The following is a 7,999-nucleotide window of genomic DNA, read 5'->3' as shown; positions in this document are numbered from 1 at the left end:
TTATCCTTAGAACTGTTTACCTTGACGATCACTGTTTGATAATCACAGTTCATTAGAATAGCTGGTATTGGTTTTTCAACCACCGGCAAGTCCATCAAAAGTTCTCGAAGCCATTCTGCTTCAATTGTTGCTGTGTCTAATGATGTGAGTTCTGCTTCCATTGTTGACCTTGTTAAGATGGTCTGCTTGCAAGACTTCCAGGAAACAGCAGCACCATGAAGTGTAAACACATAACCACTTGTCTCTTTAAGCTCATCAGCATCAGATATCCAATTTGCATCACTATAACCTTCAGGTACTCTTGGATACCCGGTATAGTGAAGCCCATAACTCGCAGTACCTTTCAGATAGCGCATTATTCTCTCAAGTGCATGCCAATGAACATCTCCCGGGTTTGAAACAAACCGGCTTAGTTTACTCACAGAAAACGAGATGTCAGGCCTTGTAGCACTAGCTAAATACATAAGCGAGCCAATGATTTGAGAATATCTCAATTGATCCTTTTTTCTCCTTCATTCTTCCGAATTAAAACACTCGGATCATAAGGTGTTGGAGAAGTTTCGCAATCTGAATATCCAAAGCGATCCAGAATCTTCTCCACATAGTGAGACTGCAAGAGAGTGATCCCACCATCACCACCTCTTAAAAGCTTGATGTTCAAGATAACATCAGCTACTCCAAGGTCTTTCATCTCAAAGTTTTGATTCAGAAAATCTTTCACTTCCTGAATGACCTTTAGATTTGTTCCAAATATAAGTATGTCATCAACATACAAACATAATATAACTCCTTCGCCCCCACCATGGCGATAGTACACACACTTGTCGGCATCGTTTGCAACAAAGCCCGTAGATGTCAAAGTTCTTTCGAACTTCTCGTGCCACTGCTTAGCTGCTTGTCTCAAACCATACAAAGATTTCAACAATTTACACACTTTTCCTTCCTAACCATCTACTACAAACCATCGGGTTGTTCCATGTAAATTTCCTCCTCCAACTCTCCATTTAGGAAAGTTGTCTTAACGTCCATTTGATGGACGAGAAGATTGTGTGAGGCGGCCAATGAGAGTAGTACTCGAATGGTGGTCAATATGGCCACAGGTGCATAAGTATCAAAGAAATCTTCACCTTCTTTTTGGGTATAGCCCTTGGCAACAAGTCGTGCCTTGTACTTTTCAATTGTACCATCAGGCCTAAGCTTTTTCTTAAACAGCCACTTACACCCTACAGGTTTACACCCATAAGGATGATCAGTGATCTCCCATGTCCCATTAGCCATGATAGAATCCATCTCACTACGCACAGCTTCTTTCCAGTAGTCAGCATCAGAACATGCATAAGCTTCTGAAATAGAAGTGGGAGTATCATTCACGAGGTACACAATGAAATCTTCACCAAATGACTTTGTCGTCCTTTGTCTCTTGCTCCTTCTAGGAGCTTCATTGTCATCCTCCTCAGGAATATATGTGTGTTTCCTCTCGGAATGTTCCACTGGAATAGTAGGTCCAGGAGTTGTCTCTGACCTCTGACTAGATGAGCTTGGCATATCCTTCATAGGCAAAATACCCTCAAAGAAAGTCGCATCGTTCGACTCCAGGATGGTACAAACATTCATGTCAAGTACCTTAGATTTCACCACTAGAAATCTATAGCCAATGCTATGGAAAGCATAACCCAGGAAAATGCAATCAAGTGTTTTTGGCCCAAGCTTACGCTTCTTGGTAATTGGTACATTGACCTTCGCCAAACAACCCCAATTTCGTAAGTAGGAAAGTTTAAGCCTTTTCCTTTCCCATTCTTAAAATGGGGTAATCTCTTTATTCTTCGTGGGAACTCTATTTAGGACATGACTTGCAGTCATCAAAGCCTCCCCCACCATTCCTTGGAAAGTCCCGCTGTATCTAACATGGCGTTAACCAAATCAGTTGGAGTTTGGTTCTTTCGTTCGGCAACCCGTTTGACTGGGGAGAGTAGGGAGGCGTGCTCTCATGTATTATACCATGTTCCTCACAAAATAAATTGAACTCGTTGGAAAAATACTCTCCACCGCGATCCGACCTAAGCCTTTTGATCTTTCAATCGAGTTGATTCTATGCTTCGGCTTTATAGATTTTAAAGTAGTGCAAAGCCTCATATTTTGTTTTCAACAAATATATCATGCAATATCTAGTAGATTCATCGATTAGAGTCATGAAATATCTTTTTCCACCTTTTGTCAACACACCATTCATCTCGCAAAGATCTGAATGTATGAGTTCAAGTGGAGCCAAATTCCTCACCTCAACAGTCACGTGAGACTTGCGAGGTTGCTTTGCTTGCACACAAATTTGGCACTTAGAACCTTTGACAATTGTAAATTTTGGGATTAAACTCAAATTTGCTAGCTGCGTCATGACACCAAAGTTAATATGACAGAGTCATGAATGCCAAACATTTGATTCGGTTTCACTGCAAACATGATTAATAACTTTAGTGCAAAAGTGTGACAAAGATAAGCGGAACAAGCCTCCGCTCTCATAGCCCTTCCCAACAAATTGTCCACACTTAGATACTACAACCTTATTGGACTCAAATACCAATCTATAACCATCTCGACACAAACGAGAACCGCTGACAAGATTTTTATTTATAGCAGGGACATGCTGCACGTTCTTCAGTCGCACGATCTTTCTCGAAGTAAACTTCAGATCAACCATACCAACACCATGAACAGAAGCATGTGTCCCGTTTCCCATCAGCACGGGTGTAGTTCTTGCGACCTGATAAGAAGAAACCATGTTTATGTCAGAACACACATGTACATTGGCACCGGTGTCAATCCACCAATCTGGAGAATGACATACTGAAAGAATGGTAGGAAATTTACCATACCCGACATCTTTCATGTCAACGTCGCCAATAACAACATTAGCGGTCTTGCTATTGTTCTCATTCTAACGCATGTCCCAGTGGTCCTTGCAGGATGAAGCCCAATGTTCTTCACTGCCACATACATGACACTTTCCTTTCTTCTTATAAGTATCCTTCTTCTTCTTGAAGTTGACAGGTTGTGGGGCTTTGTACTTGATGTCTACTACACAACCTTCTTCTTGTAGACGTTGTTGGGCCTCCAAGTGCAGAGGTTTGTAGGACAGTAGCAAATTTCCCTCAAGTGGACGACCGAAGGTTTATCAATCCGTAGGAGGCGTAGGATGAAGATGGTCTCTCTCAAGCAACCCTGCAACCAAATAACAAAGAGTCTCTTGTGTCCCCAACACACCCAATACAATGGTAAATTGTATAGGTGCACTAGTTCAGCGAAGAGATGGTGATACAAGTGGTATATGGGTAGTAGATAAAGGTTTTTGTAATCTGAAAATATAAAAACAGCAAGGTAACTAATGGTAAAAGTGAGCACAAACGGTATTGCAATGCTAGGAAACAAGGCCTAGGGTTCATACTTTCACTAGTGCAAGTTCCCTCAACAATAATAACATAATTGGATCACATAACTATCCCTCAACATGCAACAAAGAGTCACTCCAAAGTCACTAATAGCGGAGAACGAACGAAGAGATTATGGTAGGGTACGAAACCACCTCAAAGTTATTCTTTCCAATCAATCCGTTGGGCTATTCCTATAAGTGTCACAAACAGCCCTAGAGTTCGTACTAGAATAACACCTTAAGACACAAATCAACCAAAACCCTAATGTCACCTAGATACTCCAATGTCACCTCAAGTATCCGTGGGTATGATTATACAATATGCATCACACAATCTCAGATTCATCTATTCAACCAACACATATAACCTCAAAGAGTGCCCCAAAGTTTCTACCGGAGAATCACGACGAAAACGTGTGCCAACCCCTATGCATAGGTTCATGGGCGGAACCCGCAAGTTGATCACCAAAACATACATCAAGTGAATCACGTGGTATCCCATTGTCACCACAGATACGCACGGCAAGACATACATCAAGTGTTCTCAAATCTTTAAAGACTCAATCCGATAAGATATCTTCAAAGGGGAAACTCAATTCATTACAAGAGAGTAGAGGGGGGAAGAAACATCATAGGATCCAAATATAATAGCAAAGCTTGCGATACATCAAGATCATATCACCTCAAGAACACGAGAGAGAGAGAGAGAGATCAAACACATAACTAATGGTACATACCCTCAGCCCCGAGGGAGAACTACTCCCTCCTCGTCATGGAGAGCACCGGGATGATGAAGATGGCCACCGGAGAGGGATTTCCCCCCTCCGGCAGGGTGCCGGAACGGGTCTAGATTGGCTTTCTGTGGCTACGGAGGCTTCTGGCGGCGGAACTCTCGATCCATTGTGCTCCTCGATAGTTTTAGGGTACGTGGGTATATATGGGTTAAAGAAATACGTCAGGGGAGCCACGAGGGGCCCACGAGGGTGGAGGGCGCACCCCCTGCCTCGTGGCTCCCTCGTTCCTTTCCTGACGTGCACTCCAAGTTTTTCCGGTAGCTTTCCTTCCAAAATTAACTTCTCCACTTGGTTTCATTTCGTTTCGACTCTGTTTGATATTCTTTTTCTTCAAAACACTGAAATAGGCAAAAAAACAGCAATTCTGGGCTGGGCCTCCGGTTAATAGGTTAGTCCCAAAAATAATATAAAAGTGGATAATAAAGCCCAATATTGTCCAAAACAGTAGATAATATAGCATGTAGCAATCAAAAATTATGGATACGTTGGAGACGTATCAGTACTTGCCATCAAATTTTCCTTTTCCCGCATAGTTTTTGTTCTTGGGTTTGTGGGTTTGGAAATTTCTCTTTTGTACCAAATTGTCATTGGAAATCCCCTCATGGAAACGAGCATGTGTGTCTTTTGCCCTCGCCTTCTCTTCTACATCAAGAGTGCCAATTAGATTGACAATGGTAAACTCTTTCCTCTTATGCTTCAGAGAGGTAGCAAAATTCCTCCATGAATGAGGAAGCTTGGCAATGATGCATCCGGCAATGAATTTGTCCGGTAACACACAATTGAGATGCTCAAGTTCTTTAGTGAGCGACTGGACCTCATGAGCCTGCTCAACAACGGAGCAGTCATCAGTCATCTTGTAGTCATGGTACTGTTCCATGATATACAACTCACTTCCTGCGTCCGCGACAATCTTGTCGCCAAGAACACTCAAGACAGCACCTCTGAAGAGGGTGTCTGTAGCCTGGAAAGCTTGCTCTTGCTCAGCAGCCAGCTCTCCCTCTGGCTTTGAATTGACATCGATATGATTCGGCATAGTTTCTAGTTATCTTGTAGGCATTTCCCGTTTAGTTTAATCTAGAAAAATAATGGATAAAACATGAATAGCAATATATTGATGAAACTAGAAACTAGCAACAATTCGTTGAGACTAGTCATGCAATAAAAATCATAAGCAAAATGCATCATATCCATGTCAATTGCTATTAGCAATAAAGCAAATGCTAGCCCTAACAGTGAGGATAAGATGGCATACGGCGCAGTAGCAGAAGGTGTAGATGTCCTGATCGTCATGTCGCTAAAGAGGTCCTTGACGTCGGGGAAGAAGTCGTCGTTGGGGAACTCGTCATCAGTGATGTCGCCGTTCGCAGGCACAATGAACAAGACTCCAATAGTCGCGTAAGGACACTCCCCAAAAACCTGATCGCCCCTCTCCCGTACCGGATCACAAGAGGCGGGGTTTCGGAGGCCTGTTGTCTCACTCTCTGGTGCATGCCAGGAAGCGAGATGGGAAAGAGGTAGGTGGTGCAATGCTCTGGAACAATGCGAAGAGTTGTCTCGTTGGGAAGAGGAGCGACCTCTTATAGGGGTAACGAGAAGAAACTGAAATGGACGCACTAATTCTCATTAAGGAGAGGAGAAACAAACGCACTAAAAATCCTATTAAGTGGTCAGTTTCGTCTCCCATTAGTAGGCAAGTCGTTTCAAGTTCTTGCATGACAAAATATGCTAGCACGCATGGTATGAAGAAACCAATGGACTAATGAAGAAATGAAACCGAAACCAAAATATTGATGCCATCAATGAGGAGATGAATGTCATCATTCACCACCATTCTGTTTCATTTTCCACTAGCGCAAATATTTTAACTTCTTTCTTGTCATGCATGAACGTGCCACATGGGCCTATGGGATTTTCCTAGAAAATATTGAATATAACAGATGGTTTAAATCCCAATAATTCTAACAATCCCCCACCAGATCCCAGAGGCACATCAAGTTTGCCTATGGTTCCAAAACATTGTTTATATGCCGGTGTTTCAGTGGAGACTGTTAAGTTGAACTTCCACCTAGAACTCCACGCTACACTCGTTCACAACTTGAACAGTGGACTACGCCTTGAACTGCAAGTTTTGTGCAAACAAGTTCCACGTAAAAGCCTTGACTGATACTAGACCGCTGAAAACTTTCCCGCGGGTAGGAGCATATGCGTCATACTCCGGGGCCTCTTCATGAGTTTATTAGAGAACACCCAACTCTCACAGACCCCAACGTTTAACGGTCTAACTCATATAGGTGTGTTCTTTCTAGATGTTCTGTAGCACAACATCTTTGCCTACCCAAGCCATTCAAAACACATTCAGATAAATATTAGCCTACCATACAGATTAGGAGAGAATTGCATCATAACGGAATGGATTTTTGTCAAATAAATATTCTCCTCTCAGTTAACCAATAGTTTGTCTCGCCAATTCTAATTCACGGGATCTCTGATCACAAAGAATGGGTTACCACCATGAACAACTTATGTAGTGGGTCTCAATCCCATCTCCTTCGATGCATTGTCTATCACATTTCGTGATAAACCCTTTGTGAAGGGATCTGCCAGATTCTTCGATGTGTTTATATAGTCCAACGCTATAACTCCGGAGTTTCTCATGAACCTGACAGATTTCAGTCTCCTTCTCACGTGTCTTGATGACTTCTTATTATCCTTAGAACTGTTTACCTTGACGATCACTGTTTGATTATCACAGTTCATTAGAATAGATGGTATTGGTTTTTCAACCACCGGCAAGTCCATCAAAAGTTCTCGAAGCCATTCTGCTTCAACTGTTGTCGTGTCTAATGATGTGAGTTCTGCTTCCATTGTTGACCTTGTTAAGATGGTCTGCTTGCAATACTTCCAGGAAACAGCAGCACCACCAAGTGTAAACACATAACCACTTGTCGCTTTAAGCTCATCAGCATCAGATATCCAATTTGCATCACTATAACCTTCAAGTACTCTTGGATACCCGGTATAGTGAAGCCCATAACTCTAGTACCTTTCAGATAGCGCATTATTCTCTCAAGTGCATGCCAATGAACATCTCCCGGGTTTGAAACAAACCGGCTTAGTTTACTCATAGAAAACGAGATGTCAGACCTTGTAGCACTAGCTAAATACATAAGCGAGCCAATGATTTGAGAATATCTCAATTGATCATTTGTTTCTCCTTCGTTCTTCCGAATTAAAACACTCGGATCATAAGGTGTCGGAGAAGGTTTGCAATCTGAATATCCAAAGCGATCCAGAATCTTCTCCGCATAGTGAGACTGCAAGAGAGTGATCCCACCATCACCACCTCTTAAAAGCTTGATGTTCAAGATAACATCAGCTACTCCAAGGTCTTTCATCTCAAAGTTTTGATTCAGAAAATCTTTCACTTCCTGAATGACCTTGAGATTTGTTCCAAATATAAGTATGTCATCAACATACAAACATAATATAACTCCTTCGCCCCCACCATGGTGATAGTACACACACTTGTCGGCTTCATTTGCAACAAAGCCCGTAGATGTCAAAGTTCTTTCAAACTTCTCGTGCCACTGCTTAGGTGCTTGTCTCAAACCATACAAAGATTTCAACAATTTACACACTTTTCCTTCCTGACCATCTACTACAAAACCATCGGGTTGTTCCATGTAAATTTCCTCCTCCAACTCTCCATTTAGGAAAGTTGTCTTAATGTCCATTTGATGAACGAGAAGATTGTGTGAGGCGGTCAATGAGAGTAGTACTC

This window comes from Triticum urartu, chromosome 5A, assembly GCF_056163025.1.
Source record: "Triticum urartu cultivar PI428250 chromosome 5A, HENAU_Tu73, whole genome shotgun sequence".
NCBI classification, from domain to species: Eukaryota; Viridiplantae; Streptophyta; class Magnoliopsida; order Poales; family Poaceae; genus Triticum; species Triticum urartu.
The sequence above is the reverse complement of the archived record's forward strand: the minus strand, read 5'-3'. Positions refer to the sequence as shown.